Source organism: Alligator mississippiensis, chromosome 2 (assembly GCF_030867095.1).
Source record: "Alligator mississippiensis isolate rAllMis1 chromosome 2, rAllMis1, whole genome shotgun sequence".
In the NCBI taxonomy this organism is placed as follows: Eukaryota; Metazoa; Chordata; order Crocodylia; family Alligatoridae; genus Alligator; species Alligator mississippiensis.
In genome coordinates, this window is record NC_081825.1 from 104,700,924 (window position 1) to 104,719,484 (window position 18,561).

Below are 18,561 nucleotides of genomic sequence, written 5' to 3' on the forward strand. Positions count from 1 at the left end.
CCCATTTTTTGAGCTTGCATTTGACTCTTCTTGTTAAATATTTAATTATTCCATCCACCAAACAGGTGCTACCCGATCTTGCTAATGCCTATAGAGAGCTTGGTTTCAGTGTAATCTCTCATCTCAACCCTGAGCACTTTCCCGGAAATGGCTAAACTACAAAGTTAAAGTGTTATAACAGCTTGATCAGATATGCGCTGAACAAACACTATTGTTCCAGGCTGATTGTGTGACAAGTAATGTCTTTTCACCATAATGAGCTTTCTCTTTAATTTCCTCAGGGGGAACAGGGCAATGTTTCTTTAAGACAGAAGGGGGTAAAAACTCACTCAGTGCTCAAACAAAATGTTATTTATACCTCAGTGAAATGCAATGATCGGGTTTGGGAACAGCAGATAAAGAGCTTAATCCTGCAAATATTTAGATACATGAGTTGTCTTACTTACATGAGCGGTTGAATCAAAACAAGTATGACTACTTCCACCAGTGAATTATTCACGTGCCTAAGACCCCATTCTCAATGCTGTGGGTGACTGGCAGAAGATACATGTAGTCTAAATACAGAACATTTTTCATTGCTTGTATTTTTTATACTATGTAATACTGAGAAACACAGTATTCTTGCATTCATGGGGACTTTCTGGCAGCTGTCTTAAATACAAGTGTTCATAGCTTTTATCAAAGAGTCATAGTGGATATCATCACTACTTCACAGGGAGTAGATTGTTGGTTCAGAGGCTACTGGACATTGTTTATTATTTAAAGTTGTATCCAGACTGTGGATCATTTAGAGTAGGATGTTGATAACTGAATTTTTTTTTTTTTTTGCAATTTGGTAACACTCAGAAAACCCAGTGAAGAGGAGAAACACAATTTTGCTAGGTATTCTACAAACACGTAATAAGAAACAGTATTTGAAAAAGCTTATGGTTTGCCCTAGAAGCACTGAAACTTTTTTTTTTCAGATTTGCCCACCCAAGACTAAGCATAAATATTTTCAGAATCACAGGGACAAGACAGAGGGTAGAAGAGGGATGCAACTTACAGTGATGGACAACAAATCTGAGCTTAGTTAATGAGGAGCTGTTTATCTTGATCCTACAAGTAATTATTCAAATGCTTACATTTACTGACACAGGTTGTCCCATTAATGGAAATGGACACTTGCGATAGTAATAAGGAGAAAAAGGGAAAATGTTTTTTTTCTCAGTTTATTATGGCCTATTATATTATCATTCTATCATCTTCAAACATGGTCTATCTACTAACATGTTTAAAAGACTATGGGGAAAAACCCAAAATACATGCAATATTATAGTCCATTACATCTGAATTTTGTGAAACCTTATGCCTCTGGAACTAAGGGATGTATGTTGTTTGAACTTTGTAGCCCTTATCTAAAATGTTTAATTAACATTTCTTGCCAGTGTCAATGTTTCTATTATATTGGCCATATGGGCTCTTTCTGGTAGATAATTTACATGAAAATTATTGGTTGCTCTTAAACAAAGACTCTGTAACCTAGTGAATGTGAATGTTGCGATGTCATTAAAGACTGAGACACTAGCAGTAGTGCTGCAAAATAAAAGGTATATTTTAGTATTCTCCTCACTGAAAGAGAAACATGAGTTACTTAGCCATGTGCTGTGAGGTACTGAGCACTCATCATCTTGGAGGATGAGGTCTTTATTTCTGCGCCACTCAACACTGGGACAGCTAAACAGAGGGTTCCTGCGGAACTATTTTTGTTGGCTTCCAGAAGCAATTAGAAGGCAGGGTAGATTTGCATCTTTTTTTTAAGACTAACCAAAAAGTGCACGTATGACCCCTGACATGTTACACTTGTGTAATTAACCAGTTAATCACATCTTAACTAGTTATCCGGCCACATGTTAATGCAGTTAAAAGTACGATAAAACAAGGAATGAGCCAAAAAGTTATTACGCAAAATATGTCGTGCCATTAATTGAATCTGTGACCAGGCTGAGACAAGTCCAGTCAGCTGATCTGGGCTCCCAGCCACAGGAGCTTGCTACTTGCTGGTGCAGGGGACCCAAAGATCAGGATCCTGGACACCCCCTGCACTGGCACTAAGGCATGGTGATCTGATGCTTTATCCCACATTCACGCCTCCTGCCATACACATATGACATGGCAGGAAATGTGATTGTGGGGATCGTACATCAGATCCCATCACACCTTTATTTGCACATCTGCAGGAGCCTATGACACATGCATATAATCTCATTCCCTGCTATGGATTTCCCTGTGTGAAACGGACATGTTTGTAGCAAAAGGTAACACAGAACTAGATCTGTGGCTTGTTGATTAGGAATTCTGAGACTAGTGAAGTCTTTTAGTTGAAGTCTAATGTGCTGCAAGAGCTTTAAAATCCTTTTGTAGGAGGTGCTATGTAAATGCAAAGTGTTTTGTTTTTTGAAGAAAAGCAGAAAGCAGCAACATGTTAAGGAGCTCTGAGCAGTTCAGCTGGAAGGAACTGCCTGCATAGTAGTGGTGTGCCTGAGCCCTATTGGTGTAACATTTTCAGGGTGTGAATAGTGCTCACTTGAGTACTGTAAAGCAAATATTAACTTGGTTAATAAAATGTTGTTCATCATGTGGAGGTTTTTAGTAAGATGTTGATTATAGGTTGTGAAGTATCTGGCAGCAGCTACCCTTCTTTTGAAGCAGACAGCCTATAACTTCTGAGGAGAGAGAGGAGTGGCGGTAGGTAAGAGGCTGCCCAAGCTGGTCTAAGAGAGCAGTCCCAGTAAAAGTCTTTTGGCCAAGCATTACACTTTTACCAGCATAAGTGTTCAGAAACCGGTCTATACCCACAACAGAACATAAGTTCAGCACATACAGGCTGGTTCAAAAATGGTGGAACCTGGTCTAAGATTTACAGCCCTCCTACCCTCCCCCCCCCACACACATACTCCACTCCCTCTCAACCAAAGGGCGAATGTGTGTTCTGTTTGCTAGTGATCTAAACTGTGCCGCTTACAGAAAACCGCATAACTTGGATCAGCGGTTCCCAACACAGTGCCCGCAGGCGCCATGGCACCCCCCCCCCCCCGAGGTTTATTTAGGTGCTCGCACGCATTTTCACAATCAGTAAAAATCATTATTCCAACAAAAAATGCTGTCATATTGGCACCGACTGCTTTTTCTTTTAAATTCGAATGCGCCCTTGGGCACATAAACGTTGGGAACCCCTGACTTGGATCAATTCTGCCTCTGGCTGTTTGTGTGTGTTGTACCTAGCCTTTGAGTTTACATTGCAGTTGTAGTTATTGCTGGTTACAGAATCACATGTGTGATATATGTAACCAGCACATTAATAGAGACCATTACGGATACTCCAGTCATGAAAAGGTGCAAACAGTTGCTAATTAGCATTGTCATCAAGCTTTCTTTTTCTTTTTTGCAGAAACAGCATTATAGGACTCAGATGACGTTGCCTGTGGGAAGTGTGCACGGAACAGTGTGTTGTGGAAGGAAAGCTGTGAGCACTCTCTTAAGCTACAGTATCTGGAAGCAGCTTGCTATTTTCTTACTGCTGTATGTACAAAGGAACTATTCTTAGATCAAATGATTTTAAAGTAATTGTGACCTGCAAAGGAAGTCAGAACTGAGTTAAATACAGGTGTGTGTGGGATGGCTTGCCTAGCCAACGTGTGCTTAAAGAACTATGGCTTCAGGACCCAGTTCCAGCAGAGTAGTACCTTGACAAGAGTTTGGTGAAGATACATACTAAGAGAAGAATCATAGATGTTCAGAACAGGAAGGGTCATAGGGTGCCTGTAGACGTGGCCAGGAGCTGCTCCGACAAGCTGTAATTACAGTGCATTGGAGCAAACTTGATTAATTGAGTCTGCTGGACCATGCTAATTAGTGTGCTCCAGCCAGCCCCCACGTCTTATGTATCAGCATCGCTGTGCTTCAAAATGGCAGTAGGGGCACTTTAACTAAAGGCCATTTAACTAAAGCCCCACTGCCATTTTGAAGTTCAGGGATGCTGATAAACAAGACACTGTGGGCACTTTAATTAGAGTGGCTCTTAGAGCCCCCCTGCAGTTCAAACCTGTAAGTTCTGGTCTTGATTTAATTTTTTTCCCCTAAAAGATGTGCTGAACTTTCAAGCAGAGGCAGATCTAGAGGGGGTGCAGTGGTGTGACTGCACCCTACCCCTCTTCCTTTTGGATTGGATCCATCCTGGGAGCTCTGGGAACCTTTTTAAAGTCTCCAAATAACATAAGAATTCCCCTTCCTTCCCCCATCATGCTCAGAGGCACATCCCCTTCCCCAGCTTCCCCTCTTGCTGTTGCTGCTGCTTTCCTCCTGGTCTACAGCAGGGGGGAGCTTCAAAGCTGCATCTGGGGTGGGTTCAGCTGGGAAAAGTAAAGTAGGAGTGGTGGTGGGCAGGGGGGTTCCCCTTCCTGCAGCTGCTCCCTGTGAGGAGCAGGCAGGGCTGGTGGAATTCACTCCCTGTCCATCACAGTGTTACATTGTTACTATTCCTAGCCCTCAGATAGCCTAGCTGGAGCAGTCAGGAGCAGCTTTGAAGCTTCCACCCCACCTTCTACCACTTGTCCCTTCCCTTGCAGCAGGAAAAGCAGTAGTAACAGGGCAGGGGGAAGAGAAGGGGGAGCAGATGTCCCTCTAAGTATAGATGGGAAGAGGGAGATTCTTCTTACATGCCTTGGGGACTTTAATAAAGGACCCAGAGACTGGTGCAGTGGGGTGGGTTTTGCACGTATCAGGGGTGCAGGGGGCAGGGAGGCTGGGAGCCCCCTGCAGCTTCTGCACCCCCTTTGCCAAATCCTGGATCTGCCCCTGCCTTCAAGGTGTCTAGTAATGAATTGGTAGGTGTTAGGTGGGATAGGATGAAACACAAATCAGAGAAGAATTATTTTGATAGGTAAACTGCAGTGATGACAGAAGGATCTCTGGCAAAAGAGATTGGTCTAATAAAAAATATCAGATTCACCCAAGGAACCTTGTCTGGCAAAAGAAGGAAATTCTTCTCATGCTCTTGTCACATCTCCTTTCTGACTGGTCCTTCTCTTCTGTGCTCCATTTCTTTGGTTGCTTTTCATCCTCCCACTTTGTATACTCACTTCAGAGCCCAGGGGCATAATTAGGAGAAAAGGGAAATACCAGTTTGTGTCTTTTCTATGTTTTATGATCCATAAAGAGGATCTATATGGCTTCCATATCCAAATACGTGGTTCTGCGTGTTTTCCTACCTTACAAATATGATACGTGCCAAATCTAATTTTCCCTGTTTTAGAGAAAGACAGAGTCATGGATTGGAAACTCTTTATACCAGCGGTTTTCAATCCATGGTCTGTGGACCCCTGGGGCTCCACAGACCATGTCTAAGGGGTCCATGAAAGGTGATTATGATGAATCAAAAGTATGTGACTACCCACACTTACAATTCAAAGGGGTCCACATCTGCATTTGAAATTTCCAAAGGGGTCCACATCTCTATTCAAAATTTTTTAGGGGTCCACAAATGAAAAAAGGTAGAAAACCACTGTTCTAAACTAACTGAAGGGATGAAGCATCACATCTTTTAAAAGCTCTTCTTCTAACTGTCTATTTGGCATTTGAGTTAATGAGATGCTTACAGAAACAAAGCTATCCCTGTCACAGGCTTCATGGATAGCTGAGTTAGATGGCATTTGAATTTCTCATGCGTTTAAACAAAGACTTTTTAAACTTTCAGAGCTTCTTCATGTACTGAAAAGAAGAAAATCAAGAGGTACAAACTAAACTCTTTTTTTTGATTACTCAGCTTTGTAAAAATAATTAAAAAGTGGTAGAAAGTTTCCAGAGACAGACCAAAATGCTACTTATAATTGTATGGCTAGAAAAATCTATGATAGTTTAAAACTTACATCTTATTGGCTAGTGCAGAAACTTGTCAGGTTTCTAAACCAAATAGCCATTTTTCTTAAATCAATAACAAAGAAACTGTAAGAAATCATATTGAATTTTGATGAGGCTTAGACTCCTACGTGCCTAAAAGGCAGTAGTTCCTCAACCTCTTTAGACTTGAGACACCTATCAAAAAATGCTAGCTCTGAGCTTTCACTCATTTTTTGACTATGGCAAAACAATAGAGAATTCTTCTGTTGCAAAGAACTCAGAAAGACCACAACAAGTCAGAAGTTTTTTAACACTATGGATTCCTCTTTGAAATCCCTGGGTTAATTTTGTGAATCATGTTTAGGTGTTTGAACACTAAACAGTGCTAATATTGTGCAACACCCTTAAAAGGATCTCCTAGCATCAGGATGTCAAACAACCCTGGTTAGAATCACTGACCTAAGGAAATGGGCATGCGAACAAGTAACCACAAGGGAAGCTAGGATATGAAGTTTTGGCACAACAACTTCTCTGTAGGAACTACTTGTGTGCTATGCAGTAAATGTGCAGTATCTTACCCTGCTTTAATTGAGGGGTAGGCCACCTCACATTTACCATGAGGTAAAAAGTGTGTACATGGGCAATATCACAGAGCATGTAACATGCTTCTTCACATTCCAGTTTACCTCATATCAATTGTTTAATTGCCTATATTCTAATTCACTTGTAAAAGTGGGGCTTCAGTTCCTAAGACACTTAAATATTTTAGAAAATTTTACCCAATGCCTTGAATTATTTTCAGATTTGGAAAGGATGGTATTTTTAATGTTCTCTATGCAGAGCAATATACTGTAATAGAGAAAATTTCTGATAGTCATACTTTTCCTTGTATAAATTTGTGAATATGTCAATATATTCTACAAAGGCACCATACAAGCTTAGAACGTGTTCCTGTAAACACTATTACTGCAAGCAGTTTTGTTGAACTCAAACTATTTGCTTCAGTATGCCTTTGGGCCTGATCCTGTAAAAGCTGACATTAATAAGCACTTCTACTTACAAACATAGTCTTGTGGAACTTGGAGGTCTAACATAAATAACGTTGCAGGCTTGTTTGTAGGATAGAGTCCTAAACATTAGAGCAGCATAAAGATTTATTTTTAAAAAAGGCTTAATCTAAAGTCCATTTGAGTAAAAGAAAAGAGTCCTATTGACTTCAGCAATGCTAGGCTCAAATTCTAGGTGATACATCATATTGCTTAAGTCACTGTACCCCTCAGAAAGTAGCACCTGAATATTCCAACCAGATTTTATTCCTCCAAATATTTTTGCAACTTTAATTGAGTCCTCTTCTATTATGTACTGAATTAGCAAAGATACTCTAACTTGGATGCAAATATTACAAATCTGGTATACATAAGCAACATAGTATCAAGTATCCCAGGCATCCACATTTTTTTTAACGGGATAGAGAGATTGTGTACACTGAGGAATAAAAGGTTTGGCTCATGGTACATTTCCTCCTGTTCATGATGAATATGTTATGCTATCTTTACTGTGCAACTGTCTGAATATATATTTCATTATAAATTGATTGTAATTAAGTGAATTAAGTATACCTGTTGCATTTAGGGGCAGTTCTGTGTTGTGGGTATAGTTTGATATGTGGATCAAGGAAGTTTTGCTGTTTATATTTTTGCTTTTAGTCATAAGGATTGTCATTTTTCAAAACAAAAATCTTCCTTTTGCTTTAAATTTCTATCCAATAAAGATGGCAGAGCACTTCTTGGAGGAAAGGGTTGGAGAATCCCTAAACATCCAATTGTATATTCACATATGCTTATGTTAGTTCACCAGCTTTTGTCTAGTGCAAAACAAGAGAATATTTGAAATGCATTTTCTTTTGCAAAATTTCCTAGAAACCATCCAATTTATCAGTTGCTCACAGTATGTAAAGCGCAGCATTTTTAAAGCTTGTACCTTATTAGGAAATGACAGCTGCCAGTGCATTTCTGTTATAATGAACTTTGACAGAAAGGAGCTATGGCTTATGTGTTTAATGCATGCTAATAAAGCAGTGATATTACTAGTAAATTCATGGCATGTTCAAAGCTAGCCTGACTGACATTGTATGACAATAACCTACTTGCAGAACAACAGTTTACTAAGGTGGTGACAGAAGTGCATTAAATTTGTCATTCACAGAGTTAACCAGTGAACTGAGGTATATTAATACTTGTCAGTCATTCTCCTAGGCATATTTTCTTCCTTCTTTTTTGCTCCTGCATTCCTATTTATGAGTTTGAGGTGTTTGCAAACTGTTCCACGATTCAAATGGTTCTCTGTGAATTCAGGGAGACGTTTTGAAAATGGAAGACCTGTGCACAAACATATAAGCATCTATACATGTTATTCTATTGGTTGCATCTCAGGTCTGTTGCCTGAGCACCTACCTGAATATTTGCATGCACACTTGCCAATCTTTCCAGTTTTAATTTTGGTAAATGCATGTAACATTTTGCATGTAAGCAAATATTTTTTAATGAAGTTCTGTTTTGGGAAAAGTTGGTTCTTGAAGTCCAGATAGGCATTTACTGCTTCTTTAAACATGGCTACTTTCTTTAAAATGCTGGTAGTATACCAAAGCTTTTGGATGTAGCTGTCTACACTGTTCCTGTGCCTACTGCACATCTCTTCCATTGGCATTGGTCTCGGTACTTTTCCAAAGACAAGAACAGGAGCACCACACTTCCGTAACACATAGTTTCCAGCCTTTTCCACCTCCTATACTTGACCCTCCTTTCTCTCCATGTAGAAATTCTCCATCTTCATCTTAAGCACATTGAGCTTTGATGAGATCACTTGGTGTAGTGTGGTGTGGTTTTTAATTGGCCTTATCTCCTCCTTTCTTGCTCATCTCTTCCTCTGCTCAGCCACCATCTAAGGACTGCTATCTAAGGGCCCTGGAAAACATTACACCATGCTGTAATCTACAGTGTGCCACACATTCAGCCAATTTATGGTGCCATAAACTGGCAAACCAGTCACAAAGATGTTCCACATATAACATAGACCAAGGGTGCTCAACCTGTGGCCCACAAACCAAATGCAGCCTACAGAGCTATGGCATCCAGCCCACAGGCATAGGTGGATTAACGCACAGGCCCGGGGCCCCTGCCAATTAGCAGCCCCCTGGATGCCTGCATTTCCTCAGGAAACAGAGGATTTCTGCTTGCAGGCAGGCAGCATTCTATCCTGCAAGGGGTCCTGCTTGGGACAGCCAGGAGTGGGATGCAGGGGGGCGCCAGGTGCACGTACACAGCCACACGCATGCCCGTGGCTAGGAAAACAGCCAGGCAGCATGGAGAGCAGCTCTCTGCAGATAAGTGAGGAAGCAGTGTGTGGGACGCAGATCAAGGCCTCCACAGTGAGGCCAGGAGTGGGGCAGGGTCTGGGGGTGCTGTCCGCCCTAGGTAGTGCATGAGGTACAGGGCTGTGGCAGGGAACAGAATGGAGCCCTAGGCAGCTTAACCGGGCAGGAGGGGGGCTGTGTGTGCAGCCCCCAGAAGAGGCATGGCGGGGTATGTGCCCCCCCAGATTTGTGCGCGAAGCAGGTGTGGGCTGCTCACTGTAGGCTCGGGGCTCTCCTCTCTTCTGCCCTTGTCCCGGGAGCCCTGTGCTGGCCCACAGCAGGTAGCCTGCATCCACCCTTGCCCTGCTCAGCTCGGCCCTGCTCTGGCCATGGCAGGGCAGGGGGGAGGAAGGGCAGAGAGGAGAAGCGGGCAAGTGCCACCCCACCCCCAGCCTGGCCGGGTCCATCCTGCTTCCACTGCGGGGCATGGAGCTCCACCCTGCCCTTGGCAGCAGCAGCACCAGGAGGGGAAAGAGCCCCTACCCCCACTGAAGTACATACATTCATGTTTATAATGGGATGTGGGGAGCCTCCAATTTTCTATTTTCCCAGGGCTCCAATAAATCTTAATCCAACACTGCCTAAAGGGCTCCAGTGGGTTGAAATTTGTCAGCAGGAAAACAATGGCCATTAATATGACCACCCTCCCCCACTGCCAAATTCCCAAACCCCAAGCTGTATGGCAGGTGAAAGCCCCACCATGCCCCCTTTCCTCTGCATGGCTGGGTTGGGGCTGCAGGGCTCTGAAAGGTTGAAGTTTGGCAGTGGAGGAACAGTGGCCATTAATATGGAAACCCTCCCTCACTGCCAAATTTCCAAGCCCCAAACCCTTTGGCAGGTTGAAGTCCTACCATGGCCCTGTCCCCCTACAAGGCTGGGCCATGCCCTCTTCCTCCCACAGGGCTGTGTTGGGACCAGGCCTTTTCCCCCTTCTTCCCCTGCTCTCATGGGGCCAAGTTACATCAAGCCCCCTCCCCTCTGTGGGGCCAGGCCATGCCCTTTCTCCCCCCTCTCCCCCCGAGAGCTAAGTTGGGGCTGTGTCAAGCCCCCCTCCCCCTCCCAATCTTCCTATGGGGCCAAGGCTATCCCATTTCTCCCATGGGGCTGGGCTGCCCCTGTCCCACTCCATGCTACTGGATCAGGCCCTGCTCCAGGCACCAGATTGGAACCACCAGTGGGATCCAGCCCACAGATGGACCAGGCACTCCCTATCCAGCCCTTTGGGCAAGAAAGTTGAGCACCACTGACATAGGGCACCACACAAACCAGCTATGAAGATGTGGCATGCCTCCTTCCCAGTTGCTGCTTATCATGGGGAGGGTGCAGGCCCAACTGGTTAGAGAACTTGGGCTTCTCCAGTCGAAGAGTCAGCTGTTGTTAGTATGGGAATCAGGGCAGCCCATGATCTTGAATCGAACTGGGGGTCTGCAAGTGCTGGGCAGCAGGGGGAGCTGGTTAGCCCTGCCCCAAAGAACCATGTAGGGCTCCACTATGTACAACCCTCACCTTGCCAGTGCAAGGTGAAGCCTTGGCTTACCTGGCTTCAACCTGCACTGGCAAGTTGAAAGGATATGGTTGGGATCTGATCCCTAGTCCCCCAAATCACATGTCCTGCCTTGTTTGTGTGGCATGACAAGATATGTGATTGTTGGTGTGGAGCTTGCGCCCTGCTCCGCCCAGTCTATCGGGGTGTTGCCCCTCCCCTCAACTCGCCTGCCACGACTTGGATGTTAACATGCACATTAAGAGGGGTCTACAGTGGAGATCTTTATCCTGGAGGGGCCTCCCAATAGACGGTGGTACTCACGGTCGTCCTACGCGGTGTTCCACGGGGCTCCGCCTCCCCTACACCCCATCCACGCGCCAGCTGCTGGGTGATGCATTCTAGATGTTTCCAGGCCTCGTATGATGGCCTCGGACTGGTTCGCCGGTTCCCAGTTGCTCTCCCTCCTCCTCGGAGAGATTTCTCTTTTTTCCTTTTTTTTTACAGAAAATACTCCTCCGAATTATGAGAAGCTGCAAGATGATCCCCCTGATTCCAGCTCCCTCTTGGATCCTCCACTGTCTCCTCTCCCCTACCAGCAGCCGGGAGCTCCCTTGCCTCCTGAGCGTCAGCCGCTTCAGGAGCCTGAGAGAGTGCCTCTGCATGCACTCTCTGTCTGCCTTCTGCTCCGCCTCCTGCAGAAGGCTTAAAGCTGTTCCCTAAGCTGCCTAATTGAGACCCGCAGGCTGGGTCCTCTCCTCTCCATGCCAGAGTTCGCCGCACGAGCTGCCCGCCCGTACTCTCTCTCTCTCTCTAGCTCTCCCTCTCTCCTCGCTCTACTGCCGTTTTTAAACCTTCCCGCGGCGGCCAATATGGCTGCTGGGATTGGCTCAGCTGTTCCCCGCGCCGGGAACAGCTGATGCCACAGCCGGCGTAATGCTGGTTCACACAGCTGCAGCCACAAACGCGGCTCCTGCTCCCTCTGCTCTTCGGCAGGTACATATGCCCTTCTGGGGGCTTGCTCTCAGGGTCTGGGGGCCGCGGGTTCTCTTTTCTTTCCCTCGAGAGCCTGTGGGGGCATCTCGCCGCCACAGTTGGGACTGAGGAATTGGATCTCACTGTGCTATTAAGTTAATGTCTGCCAGGGGCTTGAGTGCCCTGTCCATCAACTTTGATCACTTCTGCTCTAAGTACTCTTTTCTGCACTCTCTCCTCTTTTTCTCCTGTTGGCTCTGTTGGGGTTTTTTTTCCATTACAAACTATTTGGGACAAATTTTGTCTTTTATTTCATGGTTTATGGTACTTAGCCCAATAAGACCATACCAATATGGCCTTTCAGTGTCTCTGTCCCAGTAGGCAAGGATTTTTTGTGGTATCTTTTCTTGGACAAACTGTATAATTGGGAGAGCTGTTGGACAAGCATCAAATGCCCTTCCACAGGTCTAGCTTTCTCTCGAGAGAAACACCTGCCCAGTAAACTCCTAGTTTTGGCTCACTCTTGCTCCTCAATTCCCTGCTCTCATGTACCTGAGAGTTTCTGCTGGGGGCCTGTACAAAGGTGGACTTTCTCAAAGGAGGGCAAGCAAGTTAAAAGCTCCCGTTCTTCCTTTTTCCCGATCTTTCTCAAAAGGCTCAGTCCATGGAACACTGCACTTCTGCATTATATTTCAGGTATTTTTACCTGCTTGTCTTTGATTACCATATTAATACTAATGACTAGCAAATCTGCCTTTGCTAATAGATGGTATTCCTCTATCATGTCTAGCATCTCATGTTGTTTTTCTGTCAGCTTAGATTAAACGGGGTCAAAACTACTCTTTTTGTAGGATAAGCTTCTGTTTTTTTTACCTGTAAACCATGGTAACCATTTCCACTTTCTCAGTATATCAGCCCTATATTTTATTGCATTATTGACCCCCAGGTTAAGCTCCACTAGTAATACCAGGCTCAACTTCTGCTTGTTTCCTGTTCCCTCAAACATCTTTGTGCTTTCTCTCCTATTGATCCCAAAATACAGGAAAAATACTCCCACCAAGATCTGTAAACTTTACACTTGGTTTCCTTCAAATCCTATTTAAACTCACCTTTGCCAACAAAATGCTTCCAGCTATCAAAAGATGGACAGCTGTTGAACTGAGGTAATTGCTTATTTTGCACATTTGTTTTACTGTTGCTTCCTCTTACCTTTTCTCTTTCTTTAGCACATATACTAAAATTGGAACGATACAGAGAAGATTAGCATGGCCCCTGCGCAAGGATGACACGCAAATTCGTGAGTGCTCGCTTCGGCAGCACATATACTAAAATTGGAACGATACAGAGAAGATTAGCATGGCCCCTGCGCAAGGATGACACGCAAATTCGTGAAGCTTGCTTGCTTGCTTGCTTGCTTTCTTTCTTTCTTTCTTTCTTTCTTTCTTTCTTTCTTTCTTTCTTTCTTTCTTTCTTTCTTTCTTTCTTTCTTTCTTTCTACTGGGCCGAGACCTCTCCGAAGACGCCTACGTCCACTCCTTTCCATACCGGGCAGCCGAGCGGGCCACGGTCAGCCTGGCCAACTTCCTGCTGGGCCAGGCCAAGATGGCCACCCTGAAGAGCCGGCGAAACCAGCTCAGCGGCACCAGGATGGTCGACGCCCTGCAGCTCTTCCGCCTGCTGGTGCGGGCCCGCCTCTCGCTCGAGTTTGAGCACGCTGTCCTCCGGCGGACGGTGCCCGCCTTTGAGGAGCGCTGGGCCCTCGAGGGGGTGCTGTGCCGGGTCGAGGCGGGACGCCTGATCCTCGCTCTGTGATGCCACCGGCTGCTCAAGCCGCAGAGACGCGTCAAGCGGGCCGAGGCCCTGGACTTTTGCTCGTGCGGGTCGACCCCGGAGGCCTCCATGGGTGTCCCTGCTGGCAGAACTGTAAATACTGTAAATAGTCCTTATGTTCGTTGTGTTGGTTGTTTTTTTTTTTGTCTAGAGTGTACGGGCAGGCCTTGCAGGCCACGAGCCCAGGCCTTGTCCATGAGGCCCAGAGCTTCGGGCGTCCTTGTACATGCTTTTGCCTGGCTCCGAGTCATCACCCTCCGGGGAATAAAGGTCTCTTAAAAGTCAAAAGTCTTTCTTTCTTTCTTTCTTTCTTTCTTTCTTTCTTTCTTTCTTTCTTTCTTTCTTTCTTTCCTTTGTCGCACCCTTGTAATCCTAAATTGTGAACTGTTTTGGTGTTTGTACAGCGCTTATCACAATAGGACTCTCTTCTTTGATTGGTGCTGCTAGGCTATGGCATTTTAAAATAATCTCATCATCCTATTTCCTTTTTGTATAAAGACCTGTTTCCCCCACCTTCTTGGTACTCAGTTCCAGGGAAAGGAAGGTCAAGGAACAGGATTGCTATAAGTAGTTGCCCCATATTCGTGTTCCACAATGAACACAATCATAAATACTCAGAAAATTGTTGGAGGGGGGTGGTGAGAGGACATGGCTGTGGTTGGTGGGGGGGGCATAGGGTATGTTGCAGGGGTGTCTGTATATGTAGGGGGGTCGCTGGGGCAGGATGTGGATATGTGGGGTGTGAGGGAGGGTGGGGACTCCCCACAGACTTCACCCCACCCCCATAGCACACAGCCCCCACCACTGGTAACAGCCACAGCAGCAGGTGGCAAGCCCTCTGCGTGTTTGTGACACACACAGGTGCTGCCATCTGTTGGTACATAGCACCAGTCAGCTGCACATGGCAGCAATTAGTGCAGCCAGGCTGGCCTGCATCTATCCTGTGGGGTTCCCCGTGGTGCATATGCAGCTCCCAGCACACGTATACCACCAGTGCAATTGAGCCGGCTGCCTTCCCAGCCCCCGCTGCCACAGAAGCAGGGGGCAGGACTCCCCGCCACTACTGGCAGTCTGGGAACCTGCACATGGCAGTGGAGAGCAGGAAAGGCAACCAGTTCCATAACACGGGCTTCCCCTCAGTGGCACCCAAGTGCTGGGAGCTGCACATGTGCTGTTGGGAGCCCTGCGCAATAGAGGTGGGCCGGCCTGGCTGCGCTTCTTGCCACCATGTGTAACTCTGGCTGGAGTCATGCGCTGCTGGATGGCAGCACCTGCGCGGCTCACGAGTGCCACAAGGGCCTGCCACCTGCTGCTGCTGGCAGCGTGTGTGTAGGGGTCCTAAACCCACCCCGTCCCTCACACTTGCCTACCTGAGCTCTGCATTCCCACCACCCCTCTGGGCACAGGCTGCACGGTCCCACGAGCCCCAGCCCCATGCTCCTTGCCCCCAGCTAGCTGCAGCTCCCCCTCCCCATCCCTGCTGTAGCTCCCCAACCCCGACCACTTCCCTACCTGCTGTCTGGAGTGAGCACTGCAGCAGGGAGACAAGGAGGAGCTGCTGGATGCTGGAGAAGCCAAGCTGGTCCCCTGACAGCTGAAGCAGTGGCAGCAGCAGTCCCCACCAGAAGCTGCATGCTGGCTGGGCTAGGGCCTTCTGTGCACAAGGGCGAGAGCAAGGTGCATGGCCTGGGTGGGGTACAGTTATTTGGTGGGTGCCCATGGACTGAATAAAGTTGCTTGACAGGCTGGATGCAGCCCATGGACTGTATTTTGCCCACCCCTGAGTTAAAGCACCCTGTCCCCCAGTTCACCAGATGTTCACTGTTGGGTCAGGTGGGGATCAAGCTCCACTTTGGAGCTGATTCAGCAAAAGACCTGCCTGTCTGCAGACTTTCTCCACTAGCCCTGCCCCCTCCCCCTTTCCCGTAGCTCCTGTGCTGTCTGCAGGAAAGGTTGAGGAGGGAAGCAGGAACTGCAGGTTGGGGTTTGCTCAGCCTGAGCTGGAGGGGGCTGGAGAAAGGGGCTGCAAGACAGAGGGGTTCCAATCCATTGGCACCTCACCCCCCAGCTCAGGCTGGGCAAACCCCAGCCCATGGCTCCCTCCCACTCCATTCTCCTCCTTCCCTTCCTGCAGACAGTACTGAAGGCAAAGCTAGGCTGCATCAGCTCAGCCCAGCCCCAATCACGTGCAGGGACTGAAGTTCCCTAACACACTCCACTTTGGAGTGCCTTCATCTGATCTCTCATTACATGAAAGTTAATTTGTTGCACTATTGGCCACTTTTAAAGGGTTCTGCAACTGTGCATTTCTGTCATGGCATGGCTGTAGAGTGCTTTCAGGGGGCCAATCACATAACAAATGTCACTTCAGTCAGCGTCCATTGTCTCTCTGAACTGCACTGACAAGGCAGAACACAAAGGCTCCTCTTTTCCTTGGTCCTCCCCAGAGTCCACCAGGTCTGCCTATGACCCACCAAACTCTATCTACTTCTGCTTTACTCTAGGCAATTTCAAAATGCATGCAAGTGCTTAGTTCTTCAGACTTTACATGCTAATTGCTCAGTAATTACATTTTTTTATCACTGTATAGCTGGCAGAGATCCAGCCTATAATGAAAAAGATTGCTGATTGATTGTTTAAAAACTAAAATTCTAAGAGCTTTTACTTATATTACAAAAGTGCATCAGTGAATATGTCTGCGGTGCAGTCATAGAGGTGAATGCAGTGGAGTACGGAAATATTCAAGCTAGCTTTTAAATGAGGTAGCTCAGGTATTAGTAGCAATCTGTGACAGCTGGGAGTTCAGCACAGCTGCCAAAGCCTTCCTGAGAAGTAGGGTAACCTTTTGTGACTGTTCTATAGGCATATCCTAGGTCTGAATGTTGGCGTTTTATAGAAGAAATGGAGGGAACTTTTTTAGCTTAGGGCTGGCAGAAAAATGAGTGGTGTTTCACTTTAAAAAAACAAACAAACCTGCCTGGGTGTCACCTGCCCTAGGCTTTCTCTAATTTAAGGCAGCTGCTCTGCCTGCAGCATACCTGCTATGCTAAGGGCTGTGAGAGAGGGCAGTACAGAGCTGTGTGTGTGTTGGTCCCATTTAATTTCTTCACCAGTGGTATTCTCCTGCAGTCTGCTTCAGCTGTGTACATTGTTGGTGTACAGGTGGTAAAGCACAGGCCAGAATCAGACCCAAAGTCTGGCTTATCAGCAAGCAAGTTTGCTTTCATGTGTGTTTCTGCTGACAGCCAAAGAGTGCAGGCCAGACTGAATATATTCACAAAGGCTCATCAGAATGGCTAAACACTGCCATTTGTGCAAATTGCAAAACTGTTCTGCTGGCAGCCCGGAGTAAGGTACGTAGCTGCAGGCCAACTGATGGGGCAGTGGATAGAGACATATTAAGTCTGCATGCAGATTGAAAAAAGTCAGGCACGCTTCAGTGTTACCAGTGTGCTAACATTTGATGTAAAAGTACCTGATTTCAGTATCTCACGTTTCCCTTTCCTATGTAGCCTATTTTAAATGCCAAGTTTATCATTCTGTATTCACAAAAGCCTCTGGTGGAATGTAGCCATGTGACATGGTGTTTGCGCAACCTTTTTTGTCTTGCTTATTCTTGGGCCTTGTGTATTTAAGCTGCAGCTGCAACAGAGCTGGTTTTGCTCCAGTACAAGCCTCCTAAAAAATTCTTGCTGATGGCATGTGTGGCTGAGAGCAGAGCAGCTCAAGCCTAGTGAGATGAATTATTTAAGGTGACTAATGCTTTAAATGGACTAGATGATCAATAATGGTTATAATAATACAATAGCAGACAAATCATAGATGAGTTAGAATATGGGCATTGTTTAGAAAAGATTTTATCAACTAAATGAAAGTGCAGTTTTTGGAGCAGGAGAAAATCCTTCAGGCTAGTTTGAGCTCTGGTGTAACTGGTACAACTCTAGTGATTCCAGTAAGCAAGGTTTGTTGGACTCCTACAATTATTTAATGGGTCTTGCAATATTTGGTGTTTTCTTAAATTGTATTTTGCTACGATCTCACGCTTGTTTAGAAAAGTAAGTTTCCTAGCGCTTACAGTTATGTAAAAAAAATAATGAATAAGTGCCCTGAGAAACCAGGCCCATAATTTTGAATTGTTGGAGCTGAATTTGACCAAGAGCCCTACTTATTTTTTCCCTCCTAATTAAAAAGAAAAATATTTTAAAATCACTTTATATAAAAAGAAAAATCTTTTAAAATTTTGAAAATAGTGACAAAGGAAACATTGCGGGGCCCACTTCCTTGCTTCAGTGAGGTTTCCTAGGAATTTTTCTGTCACAATGAAGTAAAGCCCTCCAGCACGATATTGAGGGTAACTAAAAGCAGAGGAAAAGGGAAACAATAAGGCCACACAGAAAACAAATATGATTTCCAAGCCAAATGAAGTCTTTAAGAAAGAAAGAATGAAACATAGGCAGAATTGCCAAACCTAAGCATTCAGAAATCATGAGTCAGGCCCCAAAAAATCATTACACTCTACAGAATAATAGATCTTTTTATTTGTCTTCTGTGTTTCAGCCATCTGAGTTCATGTTTTCAAGCTCTTCTTTTTGTGAATTGGAGGGCCAGGTGTTTCACTTAAAAAACAAAAAAAAAAATCAGGTGTTCTCCTGTAACTGCATGAATATGGAAAGAAACCACGTATTGGTTTCCATATATAGCAGGGGTGGGCAATTATTTTGGGCGAAGGGCCGTTTACCCAGTTTTGGCAAGCTGTCAAGGGCTGCATGGGTAGCCCCACCCCTTGACAGGTGCCCCACCCCCTGGTCACCATCTTGGGACCAATGTCCCAATGTCTTGGAACCAATATCCCAGGGCCAGCACCGGTGGGGCCCAGAGTAGGGCACAGGCTGGCAGGGGTCTGTGGAGCCAGGTTGGGCTGCACCAGCAGGGAGAGGGGGGGAGCTGGCTCAGCTCCATAGAGCCCCTGCCAGCTGGGACCCTG

General features: G+C 45.8%; 1 long non-coding RNA gene and 1 other non-coding gene across 2 annotated transcripts in view; both read left to right on the top strand.

Annotated features, from left to right (window-relative positions):
• The window catches only part of LOC109283675 (uncharacterized), a 32,301-nt gene extending 18,383 nt beyond the window's left edge, over positions 1 to 13,918 (top strand). The window contains exon 3 of the long non-coding RNA XR_002090943.2: positions 3,431 to 13,918. This is a non-coding gene — a long non-coding RNA (uncharacterized LOC109283675). The remainder of the gene's footprint in view (positions 1 to 3,430) is intronic.
• Positions 13,049 to 13,155, top strand: LOC132248915 (U6 spliceosomal RNA). The gene has a single exon (XR_009460388.1). It is a non-coding gene; the product is annotated as a U6 spliceosomal RNA (small nuclear RNA).
• Positions 13,919 to 18,561: the final 4,643 nt, after the last annotated feature.